At 42.9% G+C, this 23,311-nt stretch overlaps 1 protein-coding gene across 2 annotated transcripts in view; it reads left to right on the top strand.

Moving 5' to 3' along the window:
- RASGEF1B (RasGEF domain family member 1B) overlaps positions 1 to 23,311 on the top strand; it is a 143,758-nt gene that overhangs the window by 12,853 nt on the left and 107,594 nt on the right. For both annotated transcript variants that reach the window (XM_040555139.1, XM_040555138.1), the window contains exon 2: positions 811 to 864. The gene's annotated coding sequence lies outside the window, so the exon portion shown is untranslated. The remainder of the gene's footprint in view (positions 1 to 810; positions 865 to 23,311) is intronic.

The raw sequence follows: 23,311 nt of genomic DNA, 5'->3' as shown, positions 1-23,311 counted from the left end.
TATGGTTGTTGTTAGTACTTCAGGAATACTGTGCATCATGTGCTTAGATGACCAAGTGCTTCTTGCTGCGCTGTGCAGAAGTGATTCATAGTGACAAGGAGATAAAATGAGGTCCTGGTACGTGAACATGAATTTCTTGCCAAAAGTATCGATGGTTTGTTGAAAGCTAATGGCCCTTCTGCAAGTGGATGGAGGATGGTGCATAGAGCACGGGTGTCTTCTGATTGACCCCTCACTTAGGAGTGTCTTTTTGAGCCTGACACCCCTCCAGGAATGCCTTGTCTGTTACAGTAGGAGGGAAAACTTACCAGAACAGCTGAAACTGACCATTGCAGAGAGCTGTGCAAGGGACAACATTTACATTTGATTTGTAAAAGTTTTGCTGGACTGTACTTAAAGTGCTTTTGTGCATAGATACTGTGATTAGTGTGAAAAAAAAAATGGACCATTTAGGGTTCCATTGGGTCTTCCTACTTGTGGTTAACTCCTACTGGAACTTTGAGTGTGCTCTTTAACAGAACTTCAAGCCCAGAATATTGTATCATGTAAAACAACTGTATACATTACAGCACATGTTGCACAACTTAACACTAGAGAAACTTTTTTATTCCATGTCACCTAGCCGAAGGACTAGAAGAACCTAAGGGTAGCATGCACGTCTTGATACCGAGGCAAACTGTTTTACTATACAGTAGTGATTTGTTTTAATGTTTAGAGCCGTTTTGTTAAAAGAAAGGTGTTTTGTTAATCCCCCAGAAAATACAACAGTAGTTGTCCAGACTAACGGATCTTATGTCCTTTATTTTTCAGACTGTGCTTTTCAGGACATTGGCCAAGGAGAAGTCCTTAACTGCCCACAAACAGGTAAGCTAACCTTCCATTGTGCACGTCTTTTTAATATATTAAGAAAACGGTGGCAACTACGTGCCTGGGTGCTCCTAAGACCAAGCAGCCTCTGCAAGTAAGTAGTGTAATGCGGCAGGGAACTTGATAACCTGTGATTGAAACAGAGATGAACGCCCTTTGATTTTGCCTTCAGTTTCTGGGGTAAAGTTTTTGGCATGTTGCTTCCTGTTCTGACTTTGAGCACAAGTGATTATGGGAAATGTTGCTGCCAAGCTGTTCAGATAGCTTAATGTTACTTTTATTTGAACTTTTAATATATTGCTTTTAATACACATCAGGAGGGATGGAAAGTTAAAAGGGGTAGAAGGAACCATTATGGATTAGGGATTTGGAATAGAATTCATCTGAGAAAAAAATTTGGTTTTGAATCACCCTAGCCATTGTGAGCCTGTATCCAGCTTCAGTAAATAGGGTTGCTGCGCTGTGGCTTAGCACCCTATGGAAACAATCCTGTATTGCTTCTGGGTCTTTTTTTTTTAATCTTAAATGGGCTAGCTTGATCTTTGGCTTGATGTAAGGCTTAACTTAATGTAATGCCAATTGCAGGGAAAACAGCTTAGATTTGTATTTCTGAAAGACTTCAGGTTTAATCTTTTAAATGTATGTAGAGGTTAATTATAAGAGGGGAAAAAAAAAAGAGGAAAGGAGTTCCAACAGCGTGTTCTTTTATGTGATGTAGACATGATTGACATCACAGGACTGTAAGAAGCTTCTGTGCCATTGGTCTACATACTTAAATATCTGGGGGAGAGTTTCTTCATATAAGGATTGTTCTTGGCCATCATCTTGCTTGAGTCAATAACTGTGGCTTCGGAGGATTATTTTTTTTGTTGTTCGCAAGGAAAGGATCTAAATGCATTCCTTCTTTATAAATACATCAAATAGGAGACCTAGTAAACTACGAATATAGATAACTCCTCTATGCTGCAGTCTGACTGTTCTCTGCAGCCTGTTGTGCAGACTGGCAACCACAGGCAGGTTTTATAGTGCCTCTGTCAGCTCGAGGCTGTTGCTGGTTTTGTCTCTGCTTTCCAGTACCTTTGTAGAACATGGCTTTGGTAGTTCTTGCACATGTAACAGAGTTCATATTGCTTTTTCAAACGTTTATATTTGATGCATCAGGCTTACTCTTCTGAACTTCTTCCTAATTAGCGACTTCGAGAAATTGCAGTTTCCGGATTACTTGGATTTGTGTGGGTTGATTTTCATGCTTTTGTCTTCTAGGCACACTTGACTTTTTTTCAACCAAAGCAATGAGAAAACTGCCTTTATTTTCTACAGGAAGGCATCAATTTAATTCTGCATTACCTAGGGCTTTTATTTCATATTGCAATATTGAGTTGGCTGCCTTAGAAGTGTGTGAAAGAACTTGGAAGGGCTAATGTTATGGTTCAAGACTAATGTCCAATAGCCTAATGACTGGTTGCGGATCACATTGTGAAGGAAGATCTAGTGCATTCAATTGCAGCACGTGGGAGCAAAGGGCTTAGTGTTATTCAGAATAGAAAGCAAGTCCTGCCCAGTGCAGTGTGGTTTGGGATCATGTTAACACTTTGCTTATTAGCAGGTAGGTGGCACTGTTGAGAAGGCCACAGTCTCTCCAAAAAGCTCCAGTATTAACTGTACCACATCATTGCTTGTGTCTGAACGTGATTCTCTACTGAAAGACAAGACGTTTGACAAAAATTATTTAGCCAAGGTATGTTTGATGGCAGAGAAGCAATCAAAGGCAGACATTGAAATAGTCTGTTTGATCAGAGTGAAGTGGAGAAGCAGAGGTCAAAAAAGATGTAATGGGAAAGGAATGAGAAGAGTAACCCAAATGTAGGTGTGAATTTTTCTCCAAAGGAAAATGGAGCTTCACAGAAACACTGTATTATGAAGTTCTTTATTAGTACAGAGGGGCCTAAGAAATGTTCTAAGGACATACACTGTCAGGGCAGGTAGATCAACTGGATGCAGAAACAAGACTTATCCATGGTATCAAGCAACTTATTTGCCCCTTCTCCCCTCACAGGAAAAAGAACCTTAAAAAGGACACAAGTCACCAAGTGCTTTTTTCAGAGGCTTGAAAGCAAGTTTGAGTTGAGAGGTAAACCTGTGTGCATCTTGAGCCTGAAGAAGCCCAGGGCATCACTCAGTGAGTAGACACTCTTCAGATTACCCTTAGCAGTAGCAGGTGGCAGTTTTCCAGGCTTTGTTTCCAACCACAGCTCTATCTCAAGAAGCAGCTGTGGAGTGAAAAACACAGGAAAATAGGTGAGCTAATATAAAGTAATTTATTTTATGAAGGGACATACACATTTCATGCATCTTAGTCATGTACTTGCTAAATAAAACTTGGTAATGCATTCCAAGTACATTATTAACAATCCTTTCACAATCCTTTATCTCTTCAAGAAATTCCTTCTTGTGCTCAGGGAAACTGGCTGCCCGTGGCCTGTGCAGGTATATTCTTCTCTGGGTAAAGAACTGGCTGGAGGGCCATGCCCAGCAGGTAGTGGTTAATGTAGTTAAGTCCAGCTGGCATCCTGTTACAAGTGCTGTCCCCCAGGGGTTGGTACTGGGGTCTATCTTGTTTAGTATCTTTATTGATGACCTAGATGAAGGGATTGAGTGTACCCTCGGTAAGTTTGCAGAAGACACCAAGTTGGGTGAAATTCTTGTAGGTCCTTTCCAACCTTGTGTTTCTATGATTCTATGAGAGGGGTGGGGGTGAGATCAATAGATGATTTGCAAGCTGAGTATTCCTGTTGGTGATTGGGAAACACAAGTAAATTTGAGAATGAAGACAGGAAGAACTGGACATGGGATAAGTAAGAATAGTTATGATGCTGCATTTTTGTACTCAAAATAGTAAGTAAAAGTTCACGTCTTTACGTTGTGTCAACATGTTTGCTACAACATAACTCCATGGAAAGGGCAAAGGAGAAAAACTCATGGATTTTGTCTGTCTCCATCTCCCTGTTGACAGATAACATATACAGCTGCAACAACAGCATGCCCAGGTTTGCTGGGGATGCTAGCCAGAATGCACTGATTTGTGTGGACTGCTGAGATATTGAAGTGTTTTGCCTTCCCTGACAAGCACTTCTTGTGTTCCTTATACCAGTATTTAATGTCATGATTGCTTACGTGTCGATGAACCTTGCAGAATAGGAGTTCATCTTAGTGCTGTGTGGTTTGGCAAATGGAACCCCAGAGGATTATTTGCTGACTGTGATGAATTGCATTGTAATGAGGATCATAATATCCAGCAGCTGAGCCTTCTGCTGGGGGATGCACAGCATGGGGTCTGAATGCTGCAGTTCTTAGTCAGCCCCCATTGACTTGAGTTTCCAAAGTCAGCAGGAGTGAAGATGTTTTCTGTCCTTGTTTTCTCCCTGTATATTTTTTAGGAAAAAGCACTTGGACTGCATTATAAAGCTCAGCTGTCAGTAACTGGTCCTGTCAAGGTTATAAGTCATATGCATCTTCCCCCTTCTCTGCATTTATTTCCTGGGGAGCAAGAAGGATGGACAGGATATCAACTGTTTCCAGAAACCTGTTACCACTGTTCCTCTTCTTACTCTAGCTACTTAGGACTTGTGATCTTTAGTTTCAGTAACACTAGTAAGGCTAACTTCTGCTACTGAGATGACCAGTGAAATTTGGCGTCATAATTTGACTATGGATAATTTTATTTTTTTTTACCAGAGGAGCCAGGAAATATCATCTCTGTCCTATCCCGTAGCCTTGAAGCTGGTGTGTTTTCCTAGTATGTAATATATTTTGGGACTTCGTATAATTTGTTTTTCTGTGGATGTTTGTGATGACAATATAAAACAGCTTAATAAAAAGGACCTTCTCTGACATGAGTAATAAATGCAAAAATTGTCAGGCATTAGTGCTAAGACATTAATATGAGAATTACATGTTTCTGAGGATTGTCTGCCTTGGGTGGTAAATCTCTTAGCATTTTTAGTGATAGCAATCCTGTAGGATAGAGCCATTTATAATTCTGAGCTGTCCTTTTGGTCTTTTTGTAGATTCTAGAAGACGTGTTTGAGTTTATTGCAATTCATGTGTTGTAGGATTTCCTCTAAAAAAAAAAAAAAAAAAAAAAAAAAACGGGCAATATACTTTAAAGGAAATGATCAGTGCTGGAGCAAAATCATGCTGCAAGAGATGTTTGTAAGTCTAGGGTAGGAGTGTTATACAATGTGTTAAGCCCTTGGCTCATTCTGTTTAGTAAGCCCTGGTACATGCTGCAGAGGCTTCTTTTCTGCCATCAGGCTGTAATTAGCGTTTAATTCAGCCTTGCAAGTTTTGGAAATATGCAAAGGGAAACCTTTTGTTTCCTGTTCTCCTGGCTTCAGTTCTTTAGTGGTTGCCCTTTGTCAATGTTGTTTCCCTGAGACGGCTTAAAAGTCCTTTTGGAACTGAAATTCTTGTTTCAATCTTAACCCTCTATGCTCTGCATTTAGGCCTTTCTCTAGCATTTAAAATGGAAACTTAGGCCCTGTGTGCCAGTCCTGTATGAGCCCACCAAGGGGAGGGCTTGGTTTTCAGTTGTATTTTGAGGGAGGCATGCATAGCATGTTATGGCTGAGATGTGAATCTTCTTGCAGAGGGGGGGGGGCTATCAACACAGCTAGGACTCCATCCGACTTGAGTGCTCAATTTTTTAAGTCTGAAACTTAAAAGAAACTGTTGCAAGTTTTCAGTCTTGCTCTCTGTTTCTTCTGAGCCTGAGCTTACATCCTTATGGCTTGTTCTAGGTAGAGACATGAGGAAAAACCCTGATTGCTTTCCAGATGCTTTTACTTTGATTTCTCAAAATGCTTTATTATGAGTCTGCTGTTGGTATAGCATGTTCCAAGGGTTGAGACTCATTCCACTTCCCGCAAAGCACACAAACTACTGCAAAAGGGCTGAGCTGAGAAACTGAGAATCTCTGCGGAAGGGAGAGTCAAAGGGATGGATTTCCTGAGAGAAGGAACTTCTTACCTAGGTAAACGCAGGAACACCTAGCTGCTCACGCTTCCTTACATCTGAGACAGCTTGTATGCCTTCAGTACAGCTCAGTTGCTTCTGTTTACTGTTCAGAAGAGCTTTGGAAGCTGCCTTAGCAACATTTTCTACCTAGCAGAGCATGCGAGTGGCTTGTACAAACTAGATGATTAAGTATTGTCTTTCAGTCAAAGAAAGCACAACAATTAGAAATGAAGCTGCTGCAGTGGTGTGATGTATGCTGATCAACTGACTTAATTTAGTACCAACACTTCGTTGGGCAAGTTGCCACAGCTGCTTTCCTTCTCAAAACTTTGCAAAATAAAGGAAATCCACTTCTGTTGGCTTCACTTCCTGTGTTGGATTTAAATTATCTATAAGCTGAAGGCGATGCCTCAGCTGTGCCGTTTAAATCTGTGAGAAGTTCTGTTCAACTCTAAAAGCACGAAAGCAGAACGTGGATCCATTTGAAACCGATATCATGGAAACATAGTCAAAGAATGTTGGATTAGTGCTTAACCAGCTGAATGCTGCTGCAGGTTGTAAAGTGATGTCCTAGTCTGCTTCAAAATGGCTGTAAAATCAGGTACTGCAAAGTGTTTTTCTGTGGCGTTTCTGGATCAAACAGGGCACAAACCAAATAATGAGCCTTGCTCCTAGAGCCCTATCATGTAATTGTTTACAAAGACCTGCAAATGAGATGGTATTAAAAAGATAGAGCTTGTATTAGACAGAATTCATCTTTGAGTACAGCAAAAAGAGCACAATCAGGATGAAACTTAAGACCAGCTAAAATGTATTGTTTTGAATATAACAGCTTTTAAGCAACTTTGAAGGATCCCTCTAGCAATAAATGCTTGTTTTGCTCCAGTGCTATTTCCCATACTGTGGAAAGTAATATTTTTGTATCCCCTCACACTTAAAATGCAATTAAAAAAAAAAAAGATAAGAGGAGTAGTTACAGTTGCCGCATTGTCTCTAATATGCAAAAGGATTATATAGTGAATGTAGTTTTCTGGAGCAGCCTGGAATTCAGCTGTTACTTCAAAAAGCTTGAAGATCTGAGGTTTGCCAGCGTGTTTGACTTGTGACGCCCCCACGTAAAAGTTAGTATTGCAGTACTCTGCTGGGGACCACAGACAAAGCATTAAGAACAAATCCAAATGTGATTAAAATGCAGTGAAAATAGTGCTTAGGGAGGCATGCAAAGTGTGGGCCAGCCTGGTACTACAGTTCTGTGGGATGTTAAAGCTTGAAGCTGGGCCCCTTCCTCAGGATTGTTTTGATGACTGTCATGTGGATGAGTGGTGGAAAGCCTTAGACCAGGCAGGGGAAATACCGACTGAAGACTTGGATAGAGCAGTAGTTCACAAAGATTTTTTTGGAGGAGGAGCTCGGTTGGGATTTCCTAATCCTGTTGGAATTCCCTGGCTTTCATATTTATCATATCAGAATACTTGTTGGACAGTAACCTGACATCTCAGTACTGATGACTTAGCTCAGTGTGGTGCTGTACTCTGGATTGTCTAAACTTCATTTTCATCCTTAGTAATCTCTTTCCAAAGGGCTCTAATAATACAGCCTGCGGTAGTGTTGGGTGTCTACTTTCCTTGGGGTGTTGTTAAGTTTTTCTTCCAGTTCCCCCTTTAATCTGGTACCCTTCATGGAAGAGCGTAGGGCTGTTTTCTTCTGCCTTTTTTTTTTTTTTTTGCTTTATTCCTGGTGCTTGGGCAAGAATTTTCCTAGCTTTACTTGACTAGTTTTCCTGTTTTATGGTGTTATTTAAGCTTTACAGACAAATTGTCCTACTTAGTAAACGCCATTTTCCTTGGAACAGTTTGCTATGGCTCCTGAAGGTCTCCCTTTGTGCAAGTCAGACATGGTTATTACAGTGGTGTTTGTTATTGTAGGGTTCTCAAGATTCAGAACATTACTTTTAAATGGGAGGGTGCTGGGTGTGCACCCTAACTGAGCAAAACTGTCCCTCTAACTTGGAGGGCTGATGAGAAATTGCTTAGCTATTTTTTTTTTGTAATACTGATCAAATTGTGTAGTTTGTTGTACTATATTTCTTCTTCCTTAATTAAGCTTCTGGTGTATAAAAATATGCCACTTGTTGTGCCATAATTATAGTTTAGAATGGGACTGTCTATTTCTTGTGTTTGGTCATGAGGGATGCTTCACTTGTATGTTACTTCTGGATGCTCACAGCAGAATGACCAGTTTCAAGAAATGCTTTTGTGTATTCTGATGATGGAGGTGGTTTTCGTGATCTTTCCTGATGAGTGGTAGTAAATCTTGTATGTTTTTAGAGACCACAAACCCTCACTGGCCATAAGAGCTAGAAATGTATTTTAGATCGACTTGCAGTTTGAAGTTCTCTATTAACCTTTTGGTCTTTGCCTTGTTGCAGTGGTACCTAATAATCAGGTTCCAACTCGTGAGGTGAATTTACGTCATTGGGGGCTAGGAAAGTATGCTGATGCAGCCATACTGTAGATTTTAGAGTATTTGATATTTTTTTCCTGCTAAAAGGGATCCTCTAATGGGAATGTCAGTCCATATTTAATAATGCATTGTTACTTGTATTTTGCTCATAGCTGTCAAGGGTGCCAGACTTTGCTGCAGAGTCAGAGTTTAGCACCTGAAGAGCAGCATCTCTCCAATTTCTTACTCTGTAGAAATTGGGCATAATTTCATGCTTCGTTGTCTGAAAAAAACTGTTGGTTGTCTTGTGTTTTGGAAACACTGCAGGAGTGGAGATACCTTGTTGTTTTGTGGCTAAGCCTCAAAAAAAGGCAGCAGCTTTAATCCTTAGGTGAATCCCTGGAGCCTGGTCCCAGTGTGGGACATCTCTTCCAAATCCTGTGTTTACATCCCACAAGTATGAATATTTTGTTAAATGTGTTATCTTCCGCTGCTTTCCAGACATCCATGCTTTCTTCCCTCTTGTGACATGAAAATGCCTGCAGTGCTCCCTGTTCCCCTGCTTGTGGCATCGGCTTTCCTTGTTCAGCTGCCATTCAGCACCTTCTGCTACCAAAGTGCAGTGGGCTTGAGGCAGGCTCCTGGCTGCTTGTTCTTGGTCTTGTTTTGTGCTTCTTGTCCGTAGCTGACTCAAAGATGAGAAGTACACAGGCAATGGGCAGAGATGAATTATGTGCTGGCACGCCGCCTTTTTCACTGCTCTGCGCTGGTGCTTTGACCCAGAATTGCGGTGTGCTGGTCACCTTGGTCCCGAGCTGCAGAGCTGGCCACCAGAAGCAGTGGGCGCACCGGCTATGGCTGCTAACGTGGGACTTGGCAGCAGTGCTGAGCACTTGTGACATGTACTGGATTGTATATAATTAATACTGGTGTCTTTGTGAATACTTGTTTACTGAGACCTGGCTTAAGATCACAAAGCTTACTCTGTGCAGCATGCCAGAGACACAGCAGATGGTCATGTTTTGCGCCCTTGTAATCTGCTGTGTGTTTGGACCAGTGACCTAGAAGGGATGGGCTCTGTGATGTTTTGCCTGTTCTCTGTGGTCTGCCATTCTACCCACAGTTGTGTCCCTTTTGTGGGCAAGGTATCATCATGAATGTTAATTTGAAGAGATTATACTGATCTCACAGTGAATGGTATCTGATACAGGGTTAGCAGCCTGAAACCGGGGGGTTTTAGGCTGCTATGGAAGCAGCAGGCTTTGGAGGCATCCCATCTGTGTGTCTGCACGGCTCTGGCCATCCTGATTACAGCGTAGTTCCCACTATGGACACCTTCTTTCAAAAGAACCTGATTAATATTGTAAACATGCTGGGAACCTCTCCAGACTTAAACTACTTGACAGAAGCTGTCATCACAGGCTTGCTCAACCCTTTCTTCCTCCTGATTTCTCCAACTCTCCCCTGCAACTTAAAGCCGGGCTGGCAGGCTTTGGGGAGACTGATCAGTGGCAGGTTCTCCTTGCACTGTAGCCTGCTGCTACTGGCATGAAAGGTAGCTGGAGATAGCGGTCGCTGGTAGCGCTGCAAGGTTTTGTTAAGGCTCGGGCTGATCCACTTGTACTGTGTCAGCCCTTTGCTACCCATCAGCGTTATCTATTGGTATACTGGAAGAGAAAAAGAGGGTGAGTGAAGCAAAAACAAATATTGCATCTGCTTTTGTGATAATGTAAGGGATCCATTGGAGTGCACAGAAATTCAAACAAATTTCCTGATCCAGTGAAATCTCTGGTAGATTTTTCCTATCTCCAATGAATTACCGTGCATATTCTATATGATCATTGTGTGTCTAAATACATCCATTTAAAACTTAAGTAGAGCAGGAAAATAAAATGGCTTTACTGGAATTGTACAGATAGCTTCAAACCCCAGGCAGCTAGTGACAAAAAGAGAGGTAAATTGGCAATATGTTGTAGGGATGGATAGTAAACATTGCTGGGTGTCCTCACCTCTGACCACACGGAGGTTTAATTCTGTTTGCTGCAGTCACGCAGATAGTTTGGGGAATTACTGCATTATTCTTCAGGTGGTGTTGCCCCTTTGCTGGGTGCTCCAGGCCAGCTTGTGAGAACAGATGGGAGCCCCGGCCCAGGAACAGGAGTTCACTTAGCAGTGTGGTCAAGCTGTGCACTTGAGCAGCTATCTGAAACAAGTAGGTTTGCAGTTCTGCATGGCTGTAGAGCAGATTTCTGCCTTTTTGCACCAAACCCTTTGAATGATTGGATGGTAGAGTTGAAAAGTGGAGGAGGCACAGCACCTTAGGTGGTGGGATGGGGGAAGGATCCCACATTATCTTAGCTTTCCAAGTCAGATGCTCAAGCAGTGTAAATAAGTAGATAACAGTCTACCTCGTAATTTGGCCTTGTGGGATTTTTTTTAATTCACAACTCATGCTGAATAGTTAGCACAATGATGACTGTACAAAGCATCCTCCCGTGAAAGATAAATGAGTTGAATAACAAGCTAGTTTCTAGTAGGAGTATCCAGATGGTGCTGTTGTACAAAAAGTTATTGGCAGGTTTTCTCAGCGTAGGATTGCTGCTTGCTATGAAGAGCAGCTTGTACTGTTAGGAGTTTGGTGCTACAGGAGCTACTGGTGCAAGTTGTGGTAAATGGGAATTTCTGACTCACTGCAGTTGAATTAGTACCTAGGCAAGGAACTAGACCCGTGTTAGGCCTGAAACACAAAGATATAGGAAAAATGCATGCTGTTGGCTGTCTTTTCTGACTCAGAGGTATAGAACTAGATAGTGCGGTCAGAAGTTCTTGTTGTTTTCATTAGGATTATTATCAGAAGAAAAAATAAGGATTCTCTTCATAGAAATCCCCATTCCTTTGCATTATGGGTATAAGAGGCAGGTGGGTGTTCTGAAGTAGCTAGGAATCTGAGACAGATGTGGTGGTTTCCAGTGGTGAGAGAATGAAAGTAGGTTTTGCTTCTGATTTGCCCTTAAACTAATAAGGCTGCTGCTTTTAGTCAGTAAAATGCCATTAATATTCCCTGACAATTTTTTTCAAAATTCCAAATACATTTCTAAGTTAATTGCAGGTGGAAATGGAATTGCATGGTGTCATTTCTGCATGATAAAGGGCTGCCATTGAATCCTGAGTTTTTTACACCTTAGGAGGGCGTTCAGTGACTGGCAGACTAGTGAAAGTAATGACAGCTTTATAATGAGGGGACTAAAAGCTGAATGACAGAAACAGGGAAGAGAACTTGAGTGTCGTTAACTTCATCAGTTCTAATTTCAGTTCTCTAGGTTTTTGTTAACCTGTGTACTTAGCTGAAGTGACCACTGGAGGTAATGCCTTTGATTAAATGTATGTGGCACTCAGTGTCCTTGGGCAGTGTATTAACAAAAAGAGATGAGATGACACTTGTCATTTCTGGTAAGTTATTAAAAGGAAATGAACACAGCTTAGAATGCATTTGAGATCTCTTCAGTTCTTCAAGGTAAATAAAGGTCAAGTCCTCATTTGTGGGGGAAAAAAGTATCAAATTGCTTGTATCTTTTCTTAAAGCAAATGCAGTTTAATTTTGCAAGGAGAATGAAATCCTAACAGGACAGGCAACATATATCTCAAGTTCCAAGGACTTCTTTGAAGAATGCTTTTGTTTTGGCCAGTTTACTTGGTTATTAATTTACGTGCTAATGATGCTGATAACTGAAGCATAGAAGGGCAGTTAACCTGTTGTATTAACTTAGTAAAACGCTACCTTCTCCACCCATAAAAACCACTAGGCTCCCAGTTAACCATGCACTTGCAGGTATTTGGTCAGGACAAAAATGTTGCAGAGCATGAGAATAACTTTTCGCTTGGTCTTAGTGATACCTGTCTGCTTTGGAAGATCAGCTGTTGGGTTCTGCTTAGGAAGCTGGTCTAGGACTGGAAGTTCTGGATTACTTTTCGTCAGTTCCTGGGTGCTCTGGTTAAAAGGGGTCATCTGGTCTGATTTTACTTGGATCCTGTCTGTGGCTTTTCTTTCAGAAATGCTGTTTGATTTAATAAATATATGAACAAAAATTTCTGTACTGGGATTTACCATTATACCTGGACTGTCAGGGAATTTTGTCTTCATCCTTCGGCTTCTTGTTCCATACTAGCAGGACCCACAAGGTGGCAATGTCCCACAGTGGGATTGTTATGACAAGGACAGCAGACTTGTTCTGCTTAAACCTGGCAGAAATGCAGGTAACTTGAATTTTGTTTACGGGAGGGAATTGCTGACAGGCTGGAGAGAAAACTTCCAGGCTAGTGACTCAAGCTTTTGAGGGCCTTCCTGATGGGGCTGCTTGGGCCGGAGGTGCTCTGTGCAGTTACCTACATGGCAATCTACAGCTTGGCTTCCTGCTGCTGAGAGATGTTCTGGAATTCATGTCCCCATCTGATAGTTCCCTTTGTTTCCTTCTATCTCTGGGTTAGAGCACGTTTGTTTGTTTGTTCGTTTTAATTAAATTTGTTCACAATGGGTTTCTGCTGTTCCTGTTCATTTAATCTGCTTTGTAGAGATCCCGTTAGTCTTGTTTGATTATACTTGATGTAAGTGTACAGAATTTACACCTTTCAGGTAATTACTATAGCCCCTACTGTGGTGATGTTTAGTTTATAATGAGGAAAAGTAACATTTGTTTCTTAAGGTCAGGTCAGTCACATTTCCTGAAGCTGAGATGAAACTGATGTAGTTTGTCTTAAATAATGAATTCTCACTGTGCCACTACATGGCAAGTGAGTTGTGATGTGCACGTAATGATTCCCTTAATGAAAGTACAGCATCCCAGTAACTTCAGCAATGTAATGTCTGTCTTGGTTGACACAAAGCCCTTCATTAGCCTTTTCACGTGCACTGTAAGGTTTGTCTTAATGGAACTCTTTGATTCCCTAAACTGTTGAAAAACATATATACATCTTATTTCCCTTCTACATTTAAATAAGGTCCCTGGAAATAACATGACTATGGAGGGAGAGAACCTGGCTTGCTAAGTGGCTGGAGAGTAGCTGCCTAAATGCTCTTCAGCTTTGGGGTTTTTTACACAAATTGCACAATGTAAATATGCTTGATAAGATCCTTAATTAGTGTTATGTGCTCTCACTAACTGATCTTCTATTAAATGGTTAAGTTCTGAAACTGTATTCCAGTAAGCAATTGTATCTTCAGACACTGTGGCTTACAGTAAAGGATGGGTCTGTATATTCTGTTCTTCCTGTAATGCAAAAACCATTAGGGGATGAAGGTCTCTCCCTAAAGCTGCTATTTTAGCTGCTAGTGCTGGACCCTCTGTATGATGAGAGATCACAGACAAGCATTGGCACCTGTGAACATCTAGGTGCTTTGTAGCTCACATGTGCTGCTTAACAGTCTTAGAGAATCAACCTTTTCTCCAGGCCTCAGCAACTACTATGCTTTTTCAGCTGTCTTAATGTCTATGGGAAGTAGTAAGAAGCAGTTCTGAAGCTGTGGTCTGGTAGAGTACTTTGAGCAGATCAAACAGCACATGTCTGCAGTCAGCCTGGGCTGACTTGAAACTGCTACAGCTATTTCAGCTGGTTTCAGCTTGCAACTTGGTTGGTGGCCAGCTTGTTTGGGCAGCAGTACCATAAGGGCAGTAGAAAACCGGTGCCTGCCAAGTTTTCCTGGGAAGATGGCAGTTCTGAATATCTGTTTATATTTTATTTACTGGAAACAGAGCTGATGTTTGGCATGCTGACAGCTCGAGGCTTGCTTAAATAATGCACTTCTCCAAGATTTTGTTTCCTTAACGTTTTCCCCACCATTCATGCCAATTTTTTTGAGGGAAAACAAAACCAAGGACCTCGGTGACAATCCATTGGAGTTGGTAGTAACTTCCAGTGCTTTCTACTCATCTGTACCACTTGGCTTTCACATACTCTTATAACAAACTTGGAATGCTTACTTGCTCCCTTTTTTTCCTGAACTTTGTCGTTTACTCATCTCCAATATTAAAATAATTCAGGGGGCATAGCTGGCTTCAACTACTGGCAGTGTGTTTTGATTCTTCACTGTGGCCACCTACCTTTGTGTGCATTAAGTGCATTGGAAATGACTGGAGAAAACGGAGGGTTCTGGCTAGGCTGACACTGGCTGCGCTCGCAGCCAAGCTGGTGAGGGAAACTGACCCCAATAGGTAATGCAGGGGTGTGTAGCCCTCCTAAAACACCTCCTTTGTAAAGGACTTGTATTTTTCCAAACAAGATAATCTTTCCCTACAGTTTTGTGTGATAGATGCTCAGCCGCTATTAGAGTTTGCTTCGCCAGGCAGACAGAGCCAGGTAGTGTAGGGTGCAGTATGTAAGGGAAGAAGTTAACACTTCAGTGGCATCTGACTTGTAACTTAAATTGCCTTGCAAAAAGGGCTGACTGCTGCACTATATTGGAGTACAGCTTCTTCAGGTTGATTTAGAGCTCCAAGTGCTAGAACTATCCCCTTTGTCACACAGCCTTCTTAGGGATGAAGTGAGAAAATGGAGGCTCGAGCTCAGATCTCCCCAGGTCCATCCTGCTGTCTTGTTCTTTGTTGTCCTGTACCTCACACAGACTAAATTTAAATTCTGCATGGAAATATAAGCTCCAAACATGTAGTAGTTGAAAAACGATGACAATTTCTAATCCCAGAACCATAGAATCATTTTGGTTGGAAAAGATCTCTAATATCAAGTCCACCCATTAAACTAGCACTACCCAGTCTACCAGTAAACCATATCCCTAAGCACCACAGCTCCACCTCTCTTGAATCCCTACAGGGATGGTGACCCAACTACTTCCCTGGGCAACCTGTTCCAATGCCTCATAACCCTTTCAGTGGTGACATTTTTTTCCCCAATATCGGACCTAAAACTCCCCAGGTGCAACTTGAGGCCCTTTTCTCATGTTCTTTGGCCTGGGAGAAGAGACTGACCCCACCTGCTACAACCTCCTTTGAGGTACTTGTAGAGAGCGATTAGTTGTCCCCTGTGTCTTATTTTCTCTGTGCTAAATAAACACAGTTTCCTCAACTGCTCCTCCTCAGACTTGTTCCCCAGACCCCTCACCAGCTTCGTTGCCCTTCTCTGGACATGCTCCAGCACCTCAATGTCCTTCTTGTAGTGAGGGGCCCTAAACTGAACACAGCACTCAAGGTGCAGCCTCACCAGAGCCGAGTACAGAGGAGCAATCACTTCCCTAGTCCTGCTGGCCACGCTGTTTCTTATACAAGCCAGGATGCTGTTGGCCTTCTTGGCCACCTGAGCACACTGCTGGCTCATGTTCAGCGGCCTATCGACAAATCCCCCCAGCTCCCTTCCCACCCGGCAGCTTTCCAGCCACTCTTCCCGCAGTCTGTAGCACTGCTTGGGGTTGTTGTTCCCCAAGTGCCGGACCTGGCACTTGGCCTTGTTGAACTTCATACAGTTGACCTCAGCCCGTTGGTCCAGCCTATCCAGATCCTCCTGCAGAGCTTTCCTACCCTCAAGCAGATCAACACATGCACCTAACTTGGTGTCTGTCGTTTGCAAACTTATTGAGGGTGCACTCGATCCCCTCGTCCAGATCATCGATAAAGATATTGAAGAGGACTGGCCTTAGTACTTAGCCCTGGGGGGTCGACTAGTGACCGGCCTCCAGCTGGATTTAACTCCATTCACCCCAACTCTTTGGGCCTGGCCACCCAGCCAGCTTGTTACCCAGTGAAACGTGCACCCTTCCAAGCCATGAGCAGCCAGTTTCTCCAGGAGAATGCTGTGAGAAACAGTGTCAAAAGCTTTAGTAAAGTCTAGGTAGACCACACACAGCCTTTCCCTCATCCACTAGGCATGTCATAATTAGTAAGGATGGAACAGTGGTGTGCTACTTGCACGGCTGGTCAGAAAAGTCCTCCATCCCTTTTTTATTGTTGCTCTGAGTCAATGAATCAGCGAGTTTGCAGATGACACCAAGCTGTGTGGTGCAGCTGACACACTGGAGGGAAGGGATGCCACCCAGAGGGACCTTGGCAGGCCTGAGAGATGGGCTGCGCTTACCTCATGAAGTTCAACAAGGCCACCTGCAAGGTCCTGTATCTGGGCTGGGACAACCCTAAGGACAAATACGGGCTGGGTAGAGAATGGATTGAGAGCTGCCCTGAGGAGGAGGACTTGGGGGTGTTGGTTGATGAGAAGCTCAGCAGGAGCTGGCAATGGTATCCTGGCCTGCATCAGAAGAGGAATGACCAGCCGGGGGAGGGAGGTGGTGCTCCCCCTCTGCTCCTGTGAGACCCCACCTGGAGAGCTGCATTCAGCACTGGGGCCCCCAGTATAAGAAGGACAGGGACCCATTAGAATGAGTCCAGAGGAGGGTGTACGGATGTTCAGAGGACTGGAGCACCTCTTCTACAAAGACAGGCTGAGGGAGTTGGGGTTGTAAAGCCTGGAGAAGAGAAGGCTCTAGGGAGACCTTATAGCGGGCTTCCAGTACCTAAAGGGGCCTACAGGAAAGCTGGGGAGGTCCTTTTAGCAACAATATGTAGTGATAGAACAAGGACTAATGGTTTTAAACTGAAAGAAGGTAGATTTACATTTCAGGTAAGGAAGAAATTCCCCACCATGTGGGCGGTGGGGCCCTGGTTCAGGCTGCCCCGAGAAGCTGTGGCTGCCTCATTCCTGGCAGTGCCCAAGGCCAGCCTGGGCTGGTGAGAGGGGAACCTGCTCTTGGCAGGGGGCTGGAGCCAGGTGGGCTTTGATGGCCCTTCCAACCCAGATTATTCCATGAATCTGTGCTGAGCTGTTAGGTGCTGAGGTGCTAGCGTCCTTTTGAAAAGCTTCAACCTTTTGGCATGGAAATGGCTATTTCTTCAAAGGATGGGAAATCGTTGTTATTGAGCAATTATCTCTGCTAAATATCTGTGCTGACCAATGCTTGGGAATTCATCTACTTGAGAATTCTTCTGCTTGAGTAGAGCTATTAACTAACAGGTGGACATTCTGAGGCTAAGGACAGCCTTGAGACAGAACTGTAAGAAGGTAAAATCAGAAGGTAAAAATCAGCACTGTGATCAGCAAGTGAGTGCTTGGACTTCATAGTACATCTTTAGAGCTGTGCTTTGGAAATATTTTTGATCTTCCCTGAAATAATATAAGTGTGTGTGAGCAACAAAACAAAAAAGATACAGTTGGTTCAGAGTAGCATTGATGTTTCTGTAGTGTCTCTGATGAAGGCTTTCTGCTTGTTAGACATAACAAATTGCCAGTTATGGTTAGTCATTAAAATGGCACCCTTAGGGAAAGATGAGATGGCTTGTGTGCTATATGAATAGCCATACATGTGTGTGTATGTGGTGATTGTGACTTGTGGATCTTACAGCCATCAGTGCCACCGATAATAAATCAAAGACTCCCGCATCAGAGGACTCTTCTCTGATGGGAAAGGAGCTATGAAGTTGGACAGGGGCATTTTCCCTTTCAAGCCCGCACACACTGCAACGAGTTCCAGTACTTGTCTGTGCAGGGGAATGCAGGGGAGGAAGTCACAAACCAGTGGGATGATTTATGTGAGGAGAGCTGGCTTCTTCACCTGAATCACCTGGAAACCTTCTCTGCAAATAGAGTCTGTGCTCCAGTTTAATTAGTAATTGGTAGGCTTGTCTTGGGAATTATCAGTTAGTGTATTTTCCAATAGGAGCTACTAGTTGAAGGAGCTTACTGGGCAGCTAATTAATACAGATGAGAGGCTCTGTACAGTGATCAAAAACTGAGTGTAGCAACTTCATTGGAAAATGGCAGTTCTTTGAACACGTATATGGAAAACAGTAACTTGCTTGTTCCGAGGGTACCAAGTGAGAGCAGCAGAGCTCATTATGTTCTCAGCCAGTGTTTTTTATGTTTTGCTTGTCTCAGGACTGCACTCTGCTTCTGTATTTCTATTCCTTGAATCCTTTCAAACGAAGGGGACCCTGTAAGTGAGAAAAATACTATTTTTGAAGGAGTACTTGTTATCCCAGTACAGGAACAACAGCAGTTGGAGCCATCCTGGCTGCAGGTAACCTTTAACTTCACCTATTAGTCAGTGATTCAACACTGAATGTCCAAAATGGTACTCATGTTTTTATTAATTTTTTTGACCCACCCACACAGATAAAGGGAAGGAGGGCTGAGAAATGGCATATGCTGACTGCACGCCATGTAAGTTGTTGATAGTCATTCAGTTTGCAGTGTGGTGAAAGCTCTTGAAGTACCATGGAGTTATGCATATGGCGTTACTTCCATCACCTGTCTTAGATCCAAGCAAGCACTAGCATAGCTACAAGAGGAAGAGGAACAATTTCTTCCTCTAAAAAAAGGCAGTGATGGAGTGAGGCCCAGTTTTTGGTCAGATCAGTGAGCTGAACCAAGTGGTTGTTTAAACACTGAGTGAAAAGCTGCCTTTTAAGCAGCAGGCTGTGTGAAGCCCAGCTACCCCTGGGTATCATCGGACAAGTTAGCAGTCCCCGACATCAGTGTGAAACTGACTTGGTTGGTGGCCTGGTGCAGCTGTTTGTGACTAATGGGACAGGGTAATTAAGCTGGGCTGGCCATAGGTCAGAGGCTGTTGTTCCGAACTAGAGCTCTGAAATAGCAAGCATCCTCTGAGGAAGCTTCATTGCCTTTCCATGCATGTTTCCTTTACTCAGAATGTCAGCCTTGGTTTTAACCTGAGGGAAAATACAGGGTGTTTCATTGTGTAAACTGAGACATGCACCAAACAGCTTTCCAAACAAAGTGTAATAATTGGCTCACTGACACACAGGGTACTGATTACCTCCGAAATGCAGCTTAGGCTCTTATATGTTATAATGTTGGCAACGAAAGATTTATGATGCCAGCTATTTGTTTCTACCTTTTTCAAGGCATTGGCTGTTGGAAATGTGATAAGAACACTTAAGTGTGTTATTTTTGGTAAATGCTTCTTTGTGGTATAAATTGGACTTAATTATGATTAAAAACTTGTTTTCTTTCAACTTTCTGGAAGTAGATGTGGGGTGGACCTGAGCTGCTCTATGATCATCAAATAGAAGTATTTCTATTTGAAAACTTTTTTTCTTTTGTGTTCTCCAATTAGAGGAAGTGTGAAATAGGCTGTGCAAATGCAGTGTGGCATTTAGCATATAGTAGAAGAGAGGAATCACAGCAGCACCGCATGGCCCTTCATGTGCAGAATACGGGGTAGAGGCGCAGCAGAGAAAACAGCTCAGTAGAACTGTTTTTGATGAATGAACAGGAACCTTATGAACAATAAAGCTAGTGGTAATCTTTTAAAATACTCTTAGAACAAACGGATATATAGGTCCTAAAAATGGCTATCAAAAGCAACGCCCCGTTGCCGGTGGCTGTTGGGAGTAAACATTTCTTCTGACATAAAATATAATGTATCAAGAAATCCTGGAAAATGATTACTGTGTCCACGTAAGAAACAAAACATTCCTGGAGCACCGCGCAGACTCCCAGGTACCTGCTGCAAGGTGAGAGTGCTACCTTGTCTCCTGCTGAGAACAGATGTCTTCAGATAGAAGGCAGATCGAGAGGGAGCAAGGTGGTTCTGCCCATGGATACGGCTGACGGGTGAGCAGTGGTAGTGCAGTCCTTCAGTTTGCAGGAGTTTGCCAGAAGGTCAACGCGCCCTTGGCAAGTAATTTATCTTGACAGCACCAGCTGTCAGTCAGATGTCCCAGCGCCGCTCTGCCTGCCACTCTTCTGTGCTGATGGCTGAGATAAATGCTAGGTGCTGAGTTGCTTGATGGTGGAGGAGTGGATTGTGGAATTCTGTCTGCAGTTCTTTTCTTTGCTCCTTATAGGCTACCTAAATCTTTCTTAAATACAAGACGGTTCAAGTCAAAAAAGGGAGAGCAAAGTGTGAGTTGAAGAAGCAGGTCAAGTGTCTTGTGGAGAGGCTGCTCTTCATGGAACATGGACAGGGGTTTTTTGAGCTTGCATGGAGGAAGTGTTTTCACAGATGCAGGTCTCCAGGTTTCTGTCTCAATGCTATCAATGTCCTCTGGGAATTTAGGTTTCCTCACAGTATGGAAATGCATCTTTCCTTTTACATTAGGTGAAACGTAGACGTCCCTGACTAGGTCAAATGTTGCATGCAGCTGTTATTTTGGGAGCTTGCTTTCAGTGTGAACTTCTGACCCCTGTAAGTCAGTGGCAGCTTTGTCGTGATGTTACTTAGGTTGTTGATATTTGAGCAAAGGTTATATATTACTACAAGCACCGAGTGAGGAATCGAAAACTAAAATGAAAAAAGCTCCCACTACCCCTATTTTGTTTTCTTGAATATTCTTAAATTATGGTGATGCACTCAACACAATGCAGACCCCCCTGTAATGCCACATACTGTTACTGAAGGACATAGGAACTTGGCCAGTAGCTTCTGTTGGAGCAGGCCTGGGGCTGTGCAGGTGTTGGGAATGCCTTTTGAATTCTTCACTTGTCTTAGTCCTTTGTTAGGCTGGTTGTATATTACTGTACGAGGGAAGGGGAGGGGGGTTCTGAGAGACCTGAGAAGTTCAGGTTTCATACATTTCCAGGTGGTTCTGGAAAGCACACCTAAATGTGATGATACCAAATGGTTTAAAAGAAAATAAATGTATGAAGTGTGTACTCTTAAGATTGACCTGTATGCTAGGCTTATAAAACTTAATATTCATGGCTCTTTACCTGGTTTAATGATCAAGGAAGGCCAAGCAATCCAGTTCAGATTAATATTTAAATAAAATTGCAACTTCCATTTTTTTTAGGGACCTACAAAGGTGGTTATTAGATGCCGGAATAATAAGAGAAGACTTTTTTGCTTTTTGTTCCTCCAGCTTTTAAGCATTGCCATGTGTCAGTAGTGATGGAAGATGAGTAGAATTTCACTCAAAGTTTGTTTTCTTGATGAATTACATTTGGAGCTGATTTCATTATAGCACAAATGGATTAAGCTATACAGCTTTGAAGAACCCCCTACTAGGCACTGATCTGGCTATTCCTTGCATGTGAAGGTGTTGGAAGTTGCTCGGGGGAGAAAATTGGAATGGGAACTTCCCAGTACAAAGTAACATGTAGCCTCAGGGGATTCCTTTGCTCTTTTCAGGGGGTGATTGCTGACTCTAAGATGAGGCTGAAACACCGTGTGCGAGAGCATCAGGAGGTGGGTTTTGGAGGACTAGCAGACAGTGTTACATGTGTTGCCAGTCACTGAATGAGGGGGATGTTTGGCTTCAGCAGGATCCCCGGTTCCTTGTAATCTGCAAGCTAGGAGGAGGGATGTGTGCTGGAAAAGGCTTTGAAAGCTGCTTTGAAGGAGCGATGATTGATTTCTTCTCCCTCTCATCCTTCCTGTTTCCATGCAAGGAACAGCTGTGGAGAGATTGGGTTTTCCTCTTCCAGCACTATCCTGGGTTCGAGGGGATAGATGCCTTCCTGACGCTCCATGGTCTAAGGTCAAGCTTTGCTGCTTAAACTGGGCCCTGGCTCAGGATCTGAACCGTAGTGCAATTCCTCTGGAGCCTGTGACTGTAGGCTTACACCAATTTCAGCCACTGACAAAGCTGAAACAGCAAAGTCCTTTCAGATGATAGAGCTAAGCCACAAGGAACATGAAGAAGGCTGCTGCTTGCTCGGTAGTGCAGGTCTTGGAGATCATCTCCTCAGGAGTAGTCCTGTGCTGCTGTAGGAGCACAGCCTGATACTGGCAATGAATTTGTCCCAGAGCCCTTGGTTTTGGAGAACAGGAATACTAATAGCTCCAAGAACCGCAGGAGGAAGTTATCTCAGTCATCTTTCTCAGATGAGCTCTTCATGGTCGGCATTGGATGCACTGTTTTTCTTCATGACACTGGCTCTTTGGCTGTGAAGTCAGTCAGTCTGAAGTGAGAAGCATTATGAACAGAAAAGCAGCATATTATGGATGAGTAACAAACTGTCAGAAATAGCCTTGAAAAGTCCTTCTGGAGAGGATTACCAGCTGAAAACTGTCTTAAGCATATCTGTATTTCACAGTTAACTTCTTTAAATTAAAGGCATACTGGAAAATGGCTGGTTAGAAATGGTTTCCTCTGACCTTTTCCTGATCAATGTGGGCTATTTGTATGCAATTTCGTGCTAACCTTCCCATTGCAAATAAAGTAACTGCCTGTACCTAAGCCAAAGGTAGACCTGTATGGGAAAGTGTATCCTGTGTTTTGTACAAGAACGTGCAGCCTGTAATGTGCAGTGCTCAGAAAGATGAGTGCATCTTGCAAACAGCGTGTAGTTACCTGAATCTTTCAAGGGCTGAACCATCCAGAAGAAAAGAAACTTGCTGAATCAAAAGCAAGTTGCCTGTTCTTTTCTGCATATAGAAGTTGTTGGTGCCCTGCATTTTGATGCTGTTTGTACCCACCTAGAACCTGGCTCGTGCTTTTAGTTTTACCAAATGAAGTTGCCTTAAATCAAGCAAGGCACAAAGTAGAGGGGGAGTTGAAGGACTGTTCAAAGTTAAGTAGGAAATAAACAGGCTTCTATTTCAGTTCTTATGGTGTATGTTTTATGGAGCTGGGAGTTTGAACAAACTTGTGATTACTGGGGAGGAGGTAAGTGCAGAGTTGGTCATTGTGACAGAGAATTCAGCAATACTTATTTCTTGCTGTGTAAGTGTTCTGCAGTTCAAGTCATGACTAAAGCATGCTAGAAAGCTAGGTACATAGTTTAAAAGTTGCTGGTCCCTGCTAGTTGCAGAACAGTGCAAAAACAAAATGCAGTTGTCATGATAAATGCAGGTCCCTGGATGCAATTCAGTGTTTTTCATTATGTGATAGAGAAATTTGCTCTGAGATAAGCCCATACTTCAAAGCTGAAGTTCCGATAGGAGGTTTTGTGAAACTTTAGGGTAAGTACTGAGTCAAGGTTGAAAGCTTTGTTTTTCTGAAGCACGTGAACTTTCCCCATCACTTTT

This window comes from Cygnus olor, chromosome 4 (genome assembly GCF_009769625.2).
Source record: "Cygnus olor isolate bCygOlo1 chromosome 4, bCygOlo1.pri.v2, whole genome shotgun sequence".
NCBI lineage: Eukaryota > Metazoa > Chordata > Aves > Anseriformes > Anatidae > Cygnus > Cygnus olor.
Note: the sequence above shows the minus strand (reverse complement) of the source record. Positions and strands in the feature narration are given on the sequence as shown.